Here is a 20,347-nt window from a genome sequence, read left to right on the forward strand (position 1 = left end):
ATCATTATCATCATACCACAACTCAAACGTTCTGTGCTAAGTTTTAAGTACCTTGGTAAGGATTTTTCTTGGATTTTCTCATTTTGTTTGGAATTTCTACAGCAATACTATGATGTGGGAAATGTTCTTGCTATTTTCTAAATAAAGACACTGAAGCTTAGCTAGTTCATGTAACCTATATAATGTCCCATGTGTAGTGAACAACAAAACAGAATCGAATCACAGTGAAACTGACTCCATAGATCTTAAGCGCTATACTAGAGCTAAATTGCAGAACATTCTAAAGATATAATTAAAATAACCCTTAATTCTTATCATCCTGATGCATCCACTATGAGTGCTGTGACATACATTAGACTATTTCTGTATCTATAATTATGTGCTTTTTTAGATTGATTGTACACCTTTCATCCATCTTTTCCATTAAACTTACATCTTATTTATCTGCTCTCTTTGTATGGGAAATATTTGCATAATCTCCAATGACCACATGCTAACCCAGGATATGAACCTATCATTGTTTAAAAAAAAAACAAAATATGTTATTATAAAATAAGCAATATCCCTTTAGGTGGCATGTGTGTGTGTGTGTGTGTGTGTGTGTGTGTGTGTGTGTGTACACACACAGATATGAAAAATAAAATTGTAAAATCCTACTTTTTTAAGGGAATAGAATACTTTTTTTAAACTAGAAATATATTGGGCATTTAATAACCACATGTATAATTCTGTTACTCTTTCAAAACTTGTTTTCTTTTTGGAATCGTTACTTAGACAAAGTTTTGGTCTGTTTCTAGTAGATGGTGTTCTTTTATGGGTTTATGTAGAACCCTTTCTCTTTACTATGAGAAAGTATGTATGTAATATTTTCTATTGTATCAAAGTTATATTCTTATACAAATGTTTTATTAATGCCCAAGAGTATTTTGCTCTTAGACTTTTATAGATATGTAATCTATATATATCTCTATATAAATATTATTTACATATGTCGCATATAAATTAGGAAAATATATACATTTATATATATGCATATGTACATGTGTGTATGTTAAAGTTTCATTAGATAGATTTTGCTTTTTATCTAACTTAGTAGTTCATTTTTCATTATACTGATCAATATTGTCTGTTTTAAATCTTGAGTCTTGAGAAGGAAGTGTCTGCCTCTGTTTAAATAACTTTATGTGGTATTTAATTCTCTGATGTTCACAGAGCCACATAAATATTTTAAGATAAGATAATGGTAATGTTATTATAAGTTATTATAGAATATATGTTGGTTCTAGCTTTTTCCCCCTGCTAAGTTTTGTCCAAGAGAATCAGTAAGGATTTTCCTGAGTCTGAAGCCAGCACAGTTAATTGGGGAGCATCTGTTCTGTGTTAATTATGTGTAGTTTAATAAAAGTCCAAATTGATCTGGTCCTTCTCCATCTCTCAAATTTTTCCATTTACCTCTTCAATGTGCAGAATTTGGAGGCATTTGAAACCTGATTTGTAACTGAGCAATTGACATTAGGTAACATGGAGTCTTAAGGGAGCTTTCAAGAGGATTTAAGTCATAATTGAGCATCTGAGGGGTTGGGGTGAGACACTTCATCCCAGTGGAGCTGACAACATTAGGAATGCTTATGTGGCATTATCTGTAATTCCAATTCAAAATCCATCTGGATTTTTTTTAAAGGAAAATTACATAGAAAATGTGCTCATTTTCAATAAATGTTATAACTAATTTCTTGCCTTAGGATGGAGGATTTGTTGGAGATAAGGTTCACTAATGCATCCATTTCCCATACTTGGGACCATTAACATTGTTGAATACTTTAAATTCCTGCCACAGGTATTTATCCGAGATGCATATCTGATTGATCACAAATATATAGACATATATTAATTTTCAAAGATTTCTTTTTCCTCCCTTGTCTCTGACAGGAAACAGTGATTTGAATTTGGAGCTCCGCAGGCACAGTGCCCATCCTCCCCACCGTCTTAACCCCAACACGGTTCCCCAGACAAAGTTGCTCAGTGAAGTAGGCCCACTAAGTGCCAGAAAATGTGCCAGGGATCCCATTCACACAGACCTGGGGTGGGTGGACACAAGGAGAAGGCAAGTGTTTACTAGCAATAATGATGCAGATTTAATTATGTGACAGTTGGAGGAACATTTGGAGGAGAAGAGTAAAATCACTCTAGGAAGGGAGAAATGCCCATGTAAAGGCCAGGAGATGAAACAATCGTGGTGGAATTGAGGGTCTGAAAGAAGACCAGGCCCTAGAATGCAAAGCATGAGGAAGGAGAGGATGGAGCTAGATAATACAGGGATATGGTCCTGGGTTAAGGGTTATCCAGTGGCTCAAGCAGTACTGTCTGATTAGATCCTTCTTTTACCAAGACCACTCTGGTTACTTTAGAGAGAGTGGTTTGGAGGAGGGTGAAACCAGGGACTCCCGCACTAACCCTATTAAAAGATAATGGATGAATCTATAAAGGATATTAAAATATAGACAGTTCAATCTGTGCAGGAACTCTAATTTTCTGACAATCTTTACAAATTTGACCCTTGCATCCAGACATTGTCTGATCCCAAAGCAGTGTACTTCATCAACATTAAAAACTCAATGACATACCCTTCTTTCTCAAATGTTTTCTATTTATGGACATTTCTGGGCAATTGTATATCTCTTTCTCTAGAAAAAATATTGTCATTGAAATAATAGAGGGGCAGTGACTTTGGAGAGAAGAAGATGGAATATTTTCTCTTCTCTTAGTGGTAATGATGTTTTTTTGACTATCTGAAAGCCTCGGTATGACAACTCTCCTTATCTCAGTCCATAAATTAATAAATAATTTAGGGATGGTGATATAGATAAGTGGTAAATCTTTTCAATTTCAAGCAATATTATAAAGTCATAATGATAAGATTCTTGAAAATCTTTCCTATGGAGGAAATGAGGAAAAAGTTATCAGAAAAAACTCTAAGAAATGGATAGAGATGTGTAACCAGAACGACTTTGATCATCCAGTGAGGTCAAAGCATATCAAGCATTTCTCTTACACAGATTTTCTGACAGTTTGAAGCAGATAATCATATCCAAAATTGTAATTGAATAGGTAGATCAAGGGAATCAGAGACTTTAAAATAGGAAAAAAAAAAAAAAGTCTTAAGAGAGCTAAAGTTATCCATGCCATCAAGAAAGGCCCCTAGGCCCCATAGCCAAGACATTGTAACTGAATAGTAGATCACAGGAAAATCAGAGACTTTAAAATAGGAAACAACAAAAAGGTCTTAAGAAAGATGAAGTTATCCATGCCATCAAGAAGGCCCCTAGGCCCCATAGCCAAGAAGATCATGTTTCAAAAGGAAAGAAATTGACAATTAGTTGTCCCCTAAACTGTATCTGGCAATCTACACTCAGGCCAGACTTGGGTTAAAATAGACTCAGAAACCTTTGCCTTATGAACTAATCTATTTATCTGAATTTGCATATATTTCTCTGCATTTCCCAAAGCAATTGCCACCTAATGATGCTGATTCTGTCCATTTACATGGCAGTAGGCAAGGATCATTTATTACTCATCTCCTGTTCTGAAAAATATACCTACTTCACTAATCAGGGCAAAAGCATAAACTTTTATATTGTCTAACACTGATATCACATCCATTGGTTCATGAAATGAATTGAGCAATTATTTCTCCTAAAGACATGTTATTTTTGTTAAACAAAATGTTTGTGTATTTTAAACGTAGTCAATGGTCTATAACAAATTGTAACCTCTTTTGCTGTCAAAGGATAAGCTAATTTCCCTTTTGGTTACTGACAAAGCTTGTATTGAAATTCATTATTTTAAAAGTCTTTGACAATGATTAATATAGTTAATATGGGCACTGTTTTTATTGTTATTCTCTAACCAAACTGCCCTTAACTCATGGACAAGCACATTCATGGAAATTATAAATGAAAATGTGTATATGTTATATTAATTAAAACTTTATAACTTCCTTCTAACACTGAAAATATATACCCACATGTTAATAGCTTTTCCAAATGACGTCAGTACATAGGTGGATCTGAACTTACTTGATAAAAACTGGTCAGTGTAGATTCGAGAACTGTTGTTTAACCAATATCATGATGATTGATATTCCCCAAAAAAAGGTTCCTGGGCTGTTCCAAACTTCTTGATTTACAAAACCTGTGGAATTTCCAGTATACATTATGGCCACATCTGTGTATTTTATGGGTATGGACAATAATCAAAGGCTTCATTTAACTTATTCTTTCTTTGTAGCAAGGCCTTTATTTATCCTGCCAAAAGTGAGTCAAAACTCAGATGGATGAGGTTAGACTAATTAGAGAAAAAAATGTAATTGTAAAATTTGGCATACGATGTAGGGCCCATGTGCATTTCAAGGTCCTTTACTAAACCATTTAGTATTTTACAAAATCAATTCAATAACACATGTACACACAGATATAGGTCACAGATGTCTCCACCACAAGCACTTATATATTTTTAAATGTTATAAGATAAAATATCTAGGGATTTAGTGACTTTAAGCTGAATAGTCAAGTAAAAAACAACCATGTAATATATATATTAAAAAACACTTGGCAAAAATTGCTATATAAAAACTTAGACTTTATTTGTAGACATGTAGCAGTATAGACAGGACACAGTGGTTCAAGCTTGTAATCCCAGCACTTTGGGAGGCTGAGGTGGGAGAATTACTTGAGCCCAGGAGTTTGAGACTAGCCTGGGCAAGATGGCATGACCTCATCTCTATAAAATAATAATAATAATAAAACATTATCTGAGCATGGTGATACCTGTGGTCCCAGCTACTCAGGAGGCTGAGGCAGAAAGATCTCTTGAGTGCAGGAGTTCAAAACTGCGGTGTACTGTGATCTTACCACACTGCACTCCTGTCTGGACAACAGAGCTAGACTTAATCTCTTAAAAAATAAAAAAGTATAGCAGTGTATCATGGTGTTTAAGAAAAGTTGGAGTTGGAGGCTGTGGTGAGCCAAGATCGTGCCATTGCACTCCAGCCTGGGCAACAAGAGTGAAACTCCATATTTAAAAAAAAAAAAAAAAAAATTGTTCTAGAACTATACTGCCTAAATTCAGCTCCTGAAAATTCAGTTCCATTCATTAGCTGTGTAACATTAGGCAAGTGTTTATCCTCTTCTCGAGACTCAATTTTCTCATTTGTAAATGGGGATACTAATATGCTTATGGCTGAAGTTTATGTTGAGGTTAACTGAATTATTCCACATCAAGCACTTAGTGATGAAAGCTACCATGTCATAAGTTCTCAAAAAAAATTATATACTTATATATTATGAATTATTTGGTATTATGCATGTTATGTATGCATTATTTAAATGTTATTGTATGATTATAATTATAAGAAGAATTACTAAAAAGTCCAGAATGTTAAGACATATTAAGAGATAGCATACCTTCAAATGTTATAAGTATATATACCATTTGAGAGAATTATATTCATTAAAAAAAAAAAACTAGGATCAAAGGATAGAATAATCATCATAGAAGGATTTAGTCACTTATTCAAAAATATTAACTGGGCGTCCTCTGTGTTAGACACTGTGCAGTCTGAGTATGCAAATGGAAAAAGTTTGCTTTATGTATACATGCTTACTGAGAAGAAATAGGCATTAATCCAATAATCATAAAAATGAAATATAACATTTTTACCATAAAGTAAATAGTATTTATACTAGGAGAGCACACAGTAGAGGATTTTACCTAGTCAGGGACCTAACAGGAGGGCTGATATGAATTCCGAAAACCTGTAGACATTGAAACACTGACTAGCAAAGGGAAGAGTTTTCCAAGATGATGGAACAGTATATACAAACATCCTGAAGCCAGAAGAACAAATCCACGGAGCTCAAAGGTTGGTGTGGTCTTAGGGAATGTACAAGCAGGGGTCACATTAAGGACCTTTGGCTTTATCCAAGAAGCAAAAGAAAGTATTACAGGACTCTAAGATGGCCAGGTGCGGTGGTTTACGCCCGTAATCCTAGCACTTTGGGAGGCCGAGGTGGGTGGATCACAAGGTCAGACGATTGAGAACTGTCCTGGCCAACATGGTGAAACCCCATCTCTACTTAAAAAAAAAAAAGGAAAAAAAATTAGCTGGGTGTGGTGGTGCATACTTGTAGTCCCAGCTACTCAGGAGGTTGAGGCAGGAGAATAGCTTGAACTTGGGAGGCAGAGGTTGCAGTGAGCTGAGATTGTTTGTGCCACTGCACTCCAGTTTGACGACAGAGCAAGACTCTGTCTTTTAAAAAAAAAAAAAAAAAAAAAAAACTAAGGTAAGTGTAATACGATCAGTTTCATGCTGAAAAAGTAACTTTTCCTGTAGTGTCAGAAAGTCACTGGAGGGTGACTACAGTAAGTCTAGGTAGAACTAGGCAGAGCAGTGGAAATGATTAAACTCTCTTCTCCTATTCCCCAAATGCTTTCATTGAAGTGATCATTATAGAAGTGAAGTTGTGAATGGATTGGAGAGAATGTTTGGGTTTTCAATTGTTAAAAATATTCTAGTGGCTGGGCACAGTGGCTTGTGCCTTGTATTCTCACCGTTTTGGGAAGCTGATGCAGGGGGAATCACTTGAGCCCAGAAGTTCAAGGATACAGTGAGCTATGATCACACCACTGCATTCCAGCCTGGGCAACAGAATGAGATCTTGCTCAAAAATAAATATAAAAAATCTAGTGCAATACCAGTGAAATTCTTGTCCCTGGACATGTTCAGGCATCAGCTGAATGATTGACTTACTTGTTGGAAAAGAAGGAATGTAAATTACTGAACTAGAGCATGACTGACCTCTCAGGTTCCTTACAATGTTATAATTGTACAATGCTCAATCCATTTATCCTACAGAATAAGTTTAGTACAAGAACATGCTCTACAACCTATACAAGAGGCTCAATTTCCTATGATATTTTCTCCAAAAGATAAAAAATTGCAGCCAAAGATAAAATAAGAGGGAAACATTTGTTTTTGCCAGAACTTCAAAATGCCCAGGAGAGATGGCAAACTGAGATTATAAAATATGAGTACAGATGGAATATATACCTCATATTCATACTTGAATGTGTATGAGTAGGTATATATACAGCAGAGCAGATTGGAAAGGAAATTTCAAGTCATAATGATCTGACCTGGGTTTGAATTATTTGTCTGCCATTTAGTAGATATGTGGTATTGGTGAGGATGCAACCTTTCCAGACCTCAGCTTTTTCATCTGTAAGTCAGGGAATTAATACTCACATTAGGGTTGCTGGTATGATCCAGGTATAAAATAAGGGTCAATTATTATTAAAAACATTTATTAACATTTAAAATTAAAATATTTTCTATTAGGATTATTCTTCCTGTTTAAATGTAGAGCAGACTTAAATCATCAGAAGTTTCTTTAGAGAGTGTACATAAATGTGTATAACAGTTTTTTGACTCGTTAAGTATAGCAAGCAATGGAGATGAGCTTCTCTAAAGCCACTGATAATCATCCTTTTTATTGTCAGTTTCTATCAAAAAGGCTAGAGAACTAAAGTATTCACTTGTCAGACTATCTTTGCAACAAGGGATGATCCTTTAAAACATTTTTGTCCAATGAGCTGTAGCATAAAGTTTTGTGGAGGGTTCATTTTCATAAGACAAAACCTCCTAGAGTACAAGGCTTTTAGACTATCTACTTTCTTTCTGGTTGGAATATGGAGATGCCCAGACATGCTTCTGCTATCCTGCTACCAGGAGAACAAAAGCCACAGAATAAAAGGAGAAAATGAGTGTGGGATCCTGATGACTTTTTTTAAACTTAATGTAGCTGGACAGCTCCCTGGGCTTCTTTTTGTGTGGTGTAACTAAACATTTTACTTTTTGAAGTCATGTTTTCTGTTGCTCTCACCTAAACACAATCCTAACCTGTACATTGTAATGGCAAGGTTATTACAGGGCAGATTGGGTTATCTAAATTATGAGCATACCTCTTAGATTTATATACATGTGTTGTTCCATTCCAGGATACATTCAGACTGTTTCAAAGTATGTTTTGATATATAAATGGATTATCTGCCCCCTTCCCGCACTAAGCAAATGCCTAGTAATCATTTAGCCATACTGCAGCCTACTTTGGTATAATGAAATAACTACCAGCAAGCAACAAAATCACTTTCCACTGAAGAATGTGATGAATATACATGCTGCCTAATATTCACAATCAGAAAATCTGTGCAATCCACTCGTACCTACTATTCCATTGATGTAATATTGAAGGTCTTGGTGGTTAAGCAGGATATCTGGATTTCAATCAGAATATAGAAAAAGTTGTAGATTATGAAATACTTTTGTGAGAATCCATAACAATGGGTAATGTCTAATAAAGAAAAAGGAATTTCACACTAACACTTTTAAGGACATGGGAAATACACTTTCAACTTTCACTATACTTACTACCTCATTCATTCAAATACATTTTGCCTTCCATCATAGAAACTGAATTTGGGGATGGTACAAAACTTTAGGGATAATCTCTTTTAGGATGTTGAATAATCCTACACTGCGTTTTCTCATCAGTGGCAGATCAGAGACATGCCCTCAAATCAACTACATTTCTTAAATCTCTCTAAAGTTAAAATTTTAGAGATATGGATGTGTGAAAATATTTCAGTAGAAATTAATAATAGCACTGCTCCATAGAATAAATTTATTTCAATATTCTTGAATAATTCTCTGTAATAAGGATTGTTCAAGATATTTGGAGATATAAAAGTTCATCTTTAACTGAATAGAGATTGGAAACATACGTAAAAACTTGATGTATAATAAACATGATGAAGAAACAAATGAGAAAGGAAATCAGTAGTTAGTATTATCTCAGGAAGTGAAAAATATGAAATATTTAAAATATAAAATATATCAAGCGACACATTCAAACATAAGCTTCTTCTGCACTAAAAGCCTAAATATTAAAAGGCAAATTATAAATAATAGAAGCTCATATATTGGAATGTCTTCATGGATCTACAGTTGAGAAAGGACTTTTTAAAACCTCTATAACACAAAAGGCAAAAAAATTCTGCTTATTTTCATTAAAGTGTTTTATTCAATAAGGAACATTGCTGACAAATATATTGGAAGAAAATATTTACAATACCTAAAAACAAAAAGGAATTACTATCTGGAATATATAATGAGCTCTTAAAAACAAACACATAAAATAAGGCAATCAAATGTAGAAATAGACAAAGATTATAATGTGGTAGTTGGTAATTACCAGAAGAGAAGAAATCTATATTGCTAATAACCATATGAAGAATATCACACTCATTAGTACATAGATAAATGCAAAGGAAAGACAAAGAATTCAAAACTCATTAAAGACGTAAAGCTGGTTGATGACAAGGACTGACAAACCTAGAGGTACAGGAATCCTTGGGCACTGCTGGCTGGAGAGATGGTTACTAGGTTAAGTTATGGATAACCTGTGATCTAACAAACTTATTTCAGAGCATATGGTCCAGAATAGTCTGCCCAACCCTATTCTCAACTCAGATTTCTGTGGGGAAATGTGTGGCAATACTGCAACATTGCTTATGGCAGTGGAAATTTGAAGACAATCTAAGTATTTGTCACTGAAAAATTATGGAATACTCTTCAAAAGCTAGAAGCAGTGGACTAGATATTCACACATCTGTACATCTTAACTAAAACACAATTAGAACATTACAAGACCTATGATGTATTTTAAAATACACAAAACTACATATAAGATATGTACATCAATAAGAAGAGACATGACAACTGAATTAGTTCCTTGGGCAGAAAATGAGAGAAAAGAATAAGGATAAAATAAAGAAATCTTAAAAATACATAAAACAGTTTAGGGACCTTGCATAATGGAATGATGTTATCAGGCCATGAAGAAAGAAATATTCAACTTTTTGTATCTGATGTTTCCCTACCAAAATAAACAAATAGCAAAAAAAAGAAAAAATCTGGAACACAGTGTTATCACAGGAAACCAAGAATAAAAATTCACCATGCCAAGGATAAAGCAGAAAAATTACAGCATAAACAACACATGTAGCCAGAGTAAAAGACATAGGAGTACATCTAATAGTCCATTTTCTAAAGCTATATAAAGCTTGGGGAAAGAAGCAAACTAAGACTTAATGTGATTTTTTTTTGTATGAGAAGTAATGGAAGGGAGTGATAAGAACACAGGCTTTCTTCTTATTTAGACATCCTTGTTTTCTAATTCAGATTCTGTCTTTTCCTATGTATGTGATCTAAGGAAGATGATTTTAATGAAATCCAACCCTCTGGTTGTTTTTTTTTTTCATTTTATACATAAGAATGATACTACTTGCATTGTAAATCTATTGAGAATATTTAAAACAATGTATTTTATATATATATATTTAAATATTAAATTTAATATTATTAAATATTAAAATATATATATTTAAATATATATATATATTTAACCTCTCCAGAGGAATATGTTTTTTACTTGAGCTACAGAAATAAATCTATATTAGTAAAAATCCAGGATTTCTCCAATAGTGAAACATAAAAATTATTACTGAATGGAACTTTAAAGTATTACGGCATGATTTCAGGTACTTGTTAGGAGCTTTAAAAGGCCAGAGACTCCTGTCAGGGTATGAATCATGGGCAGAGTCCCATCAAATTTCAGGCTAAAATTAGACTTTAGGGATACAACATGGTCACTAAGTCCTGAAAATGTTATCAACTCTCTTTTAATCTACCTATTTAAAAAATATCTTAAAGGCTACCTCTTCAGAAAGCTGTAATTTTTGGTCATGAAAGTACAAATCTGAGCCCTTCTTTATGAATTTAAACATCAAATACTAGTTGACTCGCCTTTGCTCTTGTTTTTTCCTCTAATCTGACACTGATAGGCCACATGAGGCCTTCATCTTTTTCTTTGACTATTTTCTCCTAACTTCATTTGCTTGCTCCTTACCTAAGGTATGACTATGAGGATATTGGATCCTTTAGATGGCAGGAGTAGATATTATCAAAGGGTGTGAAAGAAGAAAAAGAAACCTGGTTCACAATATGCCCTTCATCAGGAGATTATATGTATATACACAATCTCCAGATTATGTTTGTGTATGTATATATGTATATATGGCTATATAGAGACACACATACATATATAATGCTTTCATAGGAAAAATCACTTTGATTTAGAAAATGATTCTTATGATGTTCTATTTATTGAAAATATTAAACATTCCAATTAATCCATCAAGTCAGGTAGAGAATGTAAGTACTTAAAATATCTTCAAGTGATAGCCCGGTGCTCCGATGTAAAATCCTTTGTACAACCAAAGATGGTCTCATCAAGAATCGATGACAGTGGATTTGTAATGTATTTTGAAATCAGGAAGTGCGATGTCTACAGCATTGTTTTCCTTTCTCAGGATTGTTTTGGGTATTTGAAATCCTTTGTGCTTCCATATGAATTTTAGGATATTTTTCTATTTCTATTAAAAAATGCCATTATGATTTTGGTAGGAATTTCACTGAATTTATACATTGCTTTGGGTAGTATAAACATTTTAACAATATTAAGTCTTCTAATTCATGAACACAGGATATCTATTTGTGTCTTCTTTAATTTCACTCATGAATCTTTTTTGCAATCTCCAGTGTGCAAGTTGTTCACCTTCTCAGTTAAGTTTATTTCTAAGTACTTTGTTCTTTTGATGATATTGTAAGTGGGATCATTTTCTTAATTTCTTTTTTTGATAGTTCATTTTTTGTATATAGAAACACAACCAATTTTTGTATATTTTATACCCTGCAACATTACTGAATTTGTTTATTAGGTTTTTACAGTGGAATCTTTAGGGTGTTCTACATTTAAGATCATACCATCTCAAATAGATATAATTTCACTCCTTCCTTTATGACTTATATATTCCTTTTATTTATTTTTCTGCTTAATTATTCAGGCTAGGACTTCTAGTACTATGTTGAATAGGATAGACAAATGTGAGCATCATTTCCTTGTTTCTGATGTTGGAGGAAAAGCTTTCAGTTTTGTTTTTTTGTGTGTTTTTTTTTTTATTTATTGAGTGTGATGTTAGTTGGGATCTTTTTATGTATGTTCTTTCTCATCTTAAAGTAAATTCTTCTCCTCCTAGTTTGTTGACTTTTTGTCATGAAAATGTATTGAATATTTTTAAATGCTGGGGTTTTGTGTTTTTTTGAATCTAATTAGACTATCGTGTTGTTTTTCTCCTTTATGTGATTACTGTGGTCTGTCACGTTAATTTTCACATGTTGAACCACTCTTGCATCCAGGGATAAAGGCTACTTGGTAGTGATGAATGATGAAAGGCTACTATGGTTTTGAATTTAACTTGCTGGTGTTTTATTGAAGGTTGTTTTTATCTAGCACAGAGGCAGACATATTGACTAATGGAACAGAATAAAAACTCTAGAAATAAATCCATGCATATATAAACCACTGATGTTTTACTATGGTACCAACAATATACAATGGAGGAAGGATAGCCTCTTCAACAAATGATATTGGGAAAACTGGGTGTCCACATGCAAAAGAATGAAATCAAGATATTTATCTTACACCATACACAAAAATCAAGTTAAACTGTGTTAAAGACATAAACATAAGACCTGAAACTGTAGAACTCCTAGAAGAAAACATAGGAAAAAATGCTTCATGAGTTTTGTCTTGTCAGCTTCTTAGATATGACCCCCAAATCACAGGCAACAAAAGCAAAATTAGACAAGTGGAACTATATAAATTTAAAAGGCTTCTGCATGTCAAAGGAAACAACTAACAGTAAAAAGACAACCTACAGAATGTGAGGGAGAAAATATTTGGAAACCGCATATATAGGATATGGAGTTAATATCCAAAATATATAAGGAGCTGCTAAAGTTCAATAGTGAAAATAATCAATGCAATTAAAAATAGGTAAAGGATTTGAAAAGACACTTCTCAAAACAGACATACAAATTGCCAATAAGTACGTGAGAAGGTTCTCGACATCACTAGTCATCAGGGAGATGGAAATCAAAACCACTATGAGCTATCATCTCACACCTGTTAGGAAGCTATTATGAATAAAAGTAAAAACAAATGTGAATAAGGATGTGGAGAAATTGGAACACTTGTACTTGGTTGGTGTGGATATAAAAGGTTGCAGCCACTATAGAAAGCAGCATGGAGATGCCACAAAAATTAAAAATAGAAGTACTGTATGATCCAACACTTCCACTTCTGGGTATTTATCTGAAAGAATTGACATCAGGATCTTGAAAAGATATTTACACTCCCATGTTCTCTGCAGCATTATATAGAATAACCAAAATGTGGAAACAACCTAAATGTCCACCAGTGGATAAAGGGATAAAGAAAATAAAGTGTGTGTGTGTATATATGTGTGTATGTGTGTGTGTGTGTGTGTGTATATATATATATATATATATATATGAATATTTAGCTTTTAGAAAGAAGAAAATTCTTTCATATGTGATCACTCTTATGAGTTTTGCTTCCAGCAGCAACTCTGCTAGGTCCTCACAATGAATTTCAGAAAAGCATTTCATTGTGCCTCTGGCCCAGGAGGGGAAAGGAAACAACTTTCAAATACGTCAAAGTATTCCATTCTTCTTAACCAGGTCTGCCTTCAGGAGAAACTGTAACCAGAGCATAATCTATTGAGATTTTAACAGAGCCTAACCGATTTGGGAGAGGAGGAATGGCCAACTCGAACCCACTCTAGCTGTCTTGTTCCATGTGGATTTTTCTTTTTGGAATTTCCACTGTATGTATGTTTTGCGTTTTGTAGTTGTCTCACGATTCTTGTATATCCTATTTTATTTTACTTTTGCAGTTATCTCACCCATCTATCAGAAATGTACAAATCAAGCAGGCAGAAAATTAGTAAGGATCTAGTTGAACTCAACACTATTAAGTAACTTGATATAATGGACATCTGTAGACTATTTCATTCAGCAACAGAAGAATGCACATTCTTCTCAAGCTCCTGTGGAACATTCACCAAGAGAGACCATATTCTGAGTGACATAAAAATCTTAACCAATTTAAAAGAATAGAAATCATATAATGTCTGCTCTCAGACCGCAATGGATTTAAACTAGAAAATGATAACACAAAAACAGCTGGAAAGTTCCAAAATATTTAGAAATTAGATAGCACACTTCTAAGTAATACAAAAGTCAAACAAGAAATCTCAAGAAAAAAATTTAAAAATATTTTGAACTAACAGAAAATGAAAAACATAACTTATCAAAATGTGTGACATGTGGTGATGAGAGAGAAATTTATACCACTTAAAGCATATATTAGAAAAGAAGAATGCTCTAAATAATCTAAGCTTCCACCTTAGGAAAATAAAAAAAGACCAAATAAATCCAAAGTAAGTAGAAGAAAATAATAAAAACCAGAGCGAAAATTTATAAAATTGAAACCAGGAAATCAAGAGAGTCAACAAAATCAAAAGCTAATTATTTGAAAAATCATGAAAATCAATATTCTTCTAGTCAATCTAACTATGAGAAAAAGAAATGACACAAATTACTAACATCAAAAATAAAGTCACATCACTTCTGATCTCATGAACATTAAAAGGATAATAAAGACATTCTATGAACAACTCTATGCCAACTAATTCGATAACCTCGATGAAATAGGCCAATTCCTTGCAAGGCACAATCTGCCATAATTCACACATGAAGACATAGACAATCCAAATAGGCCCATATTAAAGAAATTGACTCAATATTTCATAATCTTACAGAACATAAAGCTCCAGACCCATCTGGATTCACTGGTGAATTTTATCAAACACTTAAGGAAGAAATTATATTAATTCTGCACAATCTTTTTCAGAAGGTAGAAGCAAAGGGAATACTTTCTAACTCATGAGACCAGAATTACCGTAATACCAAAATCAAAGACATTATAAGAAAAAAAATCTATAGACCAACATCTCTCGTGTATATAGATGCAAGGAATTATCAACAAAGTATCAGCAAATTAAGTCAAACAATGTATAAAAAGAATTATATACCATGATCAATCCCAGGTAGGCAAAGCTGCTTCAACATTTGGACATCAATTAATGTAATCTGTTACATCAACAGGCTAGAGAAGAAAAAAAGTCACATGATTGTATCAATAGATGCAGAAAAAGCATTTGACAAAATCCAACACCTATTCTCTACCTTCTTACTGGCCATACCCACTCAACACACATACTGCTACATTGGTATTGCTTGGCAGCCTATGTTAAGCTTGTGATAGGAGCAGGGAATTTCTCTATTCTTCTGGTCGAGATTCAGTTGGAGAGTCTTTGTGTCTAAGCATGGGAAATGGCATCTCTTTATTATTCCTTCCTATTCCTCCAGTAACAGGCAAACTCCATTATGTATCATTAACAGGTCTTGGGCAGGAAAGATTTTTTTGCCCCTCCATCAACAGTAGCAAATGCTGCTATATATCATTCAAACTTCTTGTCCCTAGAGGAGCTTCTGTTTCTACCCTTCTGCCAGAAGCTGTGACTCTTTGCTTTGGGTTGGCAGGCAAAAAGGAGTGTTTTCTACCCTTTTCCTACCCTTCCTCCAATAGTTTTGTTTGTGCCCTTTTCCAGCAGTCCTACGAGTGGGAGATTTGCTGCCCCCTTCTCAATGGCTTAGGATTTTGCTTCTCATAAAAGTAGGGTCTGGTGGATTAATAGTGTATGTTTGTCCCTCAGTGGTAGCAAAAAACCTCTTTCATATGTGTGCCACCAAAGAGGGCTCACTCTGTTCTCCTGCCTTGGACCCATCTTTTATGAGTCCCATGAAGATTTTGTGAGTGAGTGAGAACTATCTTCACATGTGTAGCTCTCAGTTCTTCTATGTGCTAGCTCACAGTCAGCCTCTTCTATTGCATTATGATTTTAGCTATTATCCACTTATTTGGCAGTCATCTCTCCCCCCAATGTTCTTTCAAAGATTAAATAGCCCAGTAGTCTCATATCTCTTTGAAGGTGATTGTTATTCCTTGGAATTAAGTCTGCTTGAATCTCTTGTAATCTCAAGTTTCTGATGAATTCAAGAATGGTGTGCTTTTCTAAATTATCCACCCTTTCCTTGTTAAGATAGGAGGGATGTTCTTTTGTAGCTTTCTATACCTTAAGCAGGATTGAAATTGGCAATGGTCTTTTAAAAGGCATTTAACAAACAGCGACCCAAAGCAGTGGACTCAAAACACAGAATACACATCGTTTATTTTTCAAGCAGAATACAAATCTGAAGGCATTCATTTTATCTTGTCACTTTTTTGCTTACAACCTCTACAATGATTTCTTATCACTCTTAAAACATAAACTTCGTACCACAACCCATAATTCCCTTCATCATCTGGCTGCTGTCTATATCACCACTCAACTCATCCTGATCTCCTTCTAGCTCACTCTGATGAAGCCTTATGGCATAAGTAGCTCTTATTTAAACACACTAGACTACCTCATGTCTCTGAGCTTTCTATCTCTAGCTGAAATATGCTTTCTTCTAATTTTTCTATGGTTGGTTTCTTCTTTTAGTTCATATCTGAAATGTCTACATTCCCTCAGTTATTCCATGATCTCAAACCCCATTTTTTTCATGTGACGATTCTCTCTACAATCATATATTTATTTTTTGCTTATTTCTCAAAAAATAAAATAAGCCTCATCAAAGAAGGGAAATTTCCTCTACTAGTCAATTCAATATTTCTAGCACCTAGACCATTAATGGACATATATTAGAAACTCATTACCACAGCCCCTTTACCCCATCTGTAGGGCATATGTTCTAAGACACTCAGTGAATGACTGTAATTGCAGATAGTACTGAACCCTATATATGCTGTGTTTTTTTTTTCTTATACATGCATACCTATGAGATTGCTGCAGTTAAAACTAGGCACCGTAAGAGACTATTAACGATAATAAAATTAAAAATTTATAACAAACCATAATAAAATTTATATGAATGTGGTCTCTCTCTAAATATCTTATTGTACTATCCTCACCCTTCTTGTGATGATGTGGAATATAAAATACTTACATGATGAGATAAAATGAGGTAAATTACATAGAGAGGCATTGTGATATAGCATTTAAAGCTTATTTCTGGAATTATTTATTTCTGGAATTATTTATTTCTGGAATTTTTCATTTACTATCTTCAGACCACAATTAACTGTGAGTAATTGAAAACACAGAAAGTAAAACTGAGGATAAGTGGGAACTACTGTAATGACTTACTGAAAGCAGGTTGGGTGAATTAACACCTGTGCATTATGTTAATATATACAATTTTTAAAAATTCATAATGCTGTGCATGTGTATTTGGTATCTCTAGATTATTGAACAATGACTTGGCATTAGTAAAAATTTACTAGATATTTAGTGAAAAAACTACGGAAGTATAGATCTCAGATCAATATGATATGGATTCAATAGTTTCATGGGGAAAATTGTTTAAAAAAAAAGTCTATTACAAATGCTGACATAGTCTGGATGTGTGTTACTGCCCAAATCTCATACTGAAGTGTAATCCCCAATGTTAGAGGTGGGGCTTGCGGGACGTGATTGGATTATGGGGAAATTTCTCATGAATGGTTTAGCACCATCCCCCATGGTACTGTTCTCATGATAGTGAATGAGTTCTCATGAGTTCCGGTCATTTAAAAGTTTGTGGTACCTCCCTGTTCGATCTCTTGCTCCTGCTTTTGCCATATGAAGTATACCTGCTCCAGCTTTGCCTTCAGCCTTAAGTAAAAGCTCCCTGGGGCCTCCCCAGAAGCAGATGCTGCCATGTTTCCTGTACAGCCTGAAGAGCCATAAGTCAATTAAACCTCTTTTTCCTGTAAATTACCCAGTCTTGGGTATTTCTATAGTAGCAATGCAAGTATGGACTAATACAGAAAATTGGTACTTGGAGTGAAGCATTGCTATAAAAATACTTGAAGATGTGAAGTAGCTTTGGGATTGGGTAACAAGCAGAGGTTGGAAGAGTGGAGAGCTCAGAAGAAGACAGATAATGGAAAGTTTGGAACTTTTTTTAGAGGCTGGTTAAATGGTTGTGAGCAAAATGCTGACAGTGATATGGACGATAAAGTCCAGGCTGAGGAGGGCTCAGATAGAAATGAGGAGCTCACTGGGAACTGGAGCAAAGGTCACTTTGTTATGCTTTAGCAAAGAACTTGGCTGCATTTTGCCTCTGCCCTAGGGATCTGTCAAACTTTGAACTTGAGATTGATGATCTAGGATATCTGGTGGAAGAAATTTCTAAGCAGCAAAGCGTTTCAGATGTGATTTGGCTTGTTCTTTTCTTCTTTTTTCTTTTCTTTTTTTTTTTTTTTTTTTTTGAGATGGAGTTTTGCTCTTGTCACCCATGTTGGAGTGCCATGCTGCATTCTTGGTTCACTGCTGCAACTTCCACTTCCTGGTTTCAAGCAATTCTCCTGCCTACTGAGTAGCTAGGATTATAGGCACCTGCCACCGTGCCCAACTAATTTGTGTATTTTTAGTAGAGATGGAGTTCTACCACGTTGGTCAGACTGGTCTCAAACTCCTGACCTCAGGTGATCCATTGGTCTGGGCTTCCCAAAGTACTGGGATTACAGGTGTGAGTCACTGTGCCTGGCTGTGACTTGACTGCTTCTAACAGTCTATGTTCATATGTGGGAGCAAATAGATGACTTAAAGTGGCAACTTACATTTAGAAGGGAAACAGAGCATAAAAATTTAAAAGATTTGCAGCCTGGCCATGTGGCAGAGGGGGAAAAAAAAAAAAAAAAAAAAAACAGTTTTTTCTGGAGAGGAATTCAAGTGGGCTATGGAGTCACCACTTGCTAGAAAAATTTGCATAACTAAAAGCCAAGTGCTAATAGCCAAGATAATGGGACAGAGGCCTCAAAGGAATTTCAGAGACCTAAAGACCTTCATGTCAGCCCTTCCCATCACAGACTCAGAGGTCTAGGTTTCCTGGGCCAGGCCCGGGATCCCCATTGCCCTGTTAGCCTCAAGACACTGTTTCCTACATCCTGGCAGCTCCAATTCTGGCTCAAAGGGACCCACATATTGCTCAATCCACTGCTTCAGAGGGTGCTAGCCATAAGCATTGACAGCTTCCACGTAGTGTTAAGCCTGTGAGTACACGGAGTGCAAGAGTTGAGGCTTGGGAGCCTCTTCCTAGATTCCAGATGCTGTATGGAAAACCCTAGATGTCCAGGCAGAAGCCTGCTTCAGGAGCTGAGCCTCATGGAGAACCTCTACTAGGGCAATGCAGAGGGGAAATGTGGGATTGGAGCCCCTGCACAGAGTATCCACATGTGCACTGCCTAGTGGAGCTGGGAGAAGAGGGCCATTGTTCTCTAAACCCCAGAATGGTAGATTCACCGACGGCTTGATCCTGTGCCTAAATAAGCTGCAGGCACTCAATGCCAGCCCATTGGCACAGCTGTGGGGACTGAACCCTGCAAAGCCACAGGGGCAGAGCTGCCCAAGGCCTTGGGGGCCTACCCCTCACAACAGTGTGCCCTAGGTGTGGGACATGGAGTCAAAGGAAATTATTTTAAGGTTTAATGACTGCCCTGCTGGGTTTCAGACTGCACAGGGCTTGTAGTCCCTTTCTTTTGGCTACTTTCTCCCTTTTGGAACAGGAATGTTTACCCAATGCTTATACTCCTACTGTATCTTGAAAATAACAAATTTGTTTTTTATTTTACAGGCTCATAGGTGGAAGGGACTAGCCTTGTCTCAGAAGAGACTTTGCACATAAAATGAGTTAAGACCAGAGATTATTTAGAAGGCATGATTGTACTTTGAAATGCAGGAAGGACATGAGATTTGAGAAATACCAGGGGAGGAATGATAGAGTTTGGATGTGCATTCCCACCCAAATCTCATAGTAAAATGTAATCCCCAAAGTTGGAGGTGGGGTCTAGTAGAAGATGGTTGCATCATGGAGATGGTTTCTTATGAATAGTTTAGCACCTTCCCCCAAGGCACTGTCCTCGAGATCGTGAGTTCTCATGAGATCTGGTCATTTAAAAGTATGTGGCACCTTCCGGCTCACTCTCCTGCTCCTGCTCTGGCTATGTAAGATGCCTGCTCCTGCTTTGCCTTAATAAGGCCTTCCTAGAAGCAGATGCCCCATGCTTCCTGTACAGCCTGCAGAACCAGGAGCCACTTAAACCTCTTTTGTTATAAATTACCCAGTCACAGGTATTTCTTTATGGCAATGAAAGAA

The sequence above is a fragment of the Macaca mulatta genome, chromosome 15, assembly GCF_049350105.2.
Source record: "Macaca mulatta isolate MMU2019108-1 chromosome 15, T2T-MMU8v2.0, whole genome shotgun sequence".
Taxonomy (NCBI): domain Eukaryota; kingdom Metazoa; phylum Chordata; class Mammalia; order Primates; family Cercopithecidae; genus Macaca; species Macaca mulatta.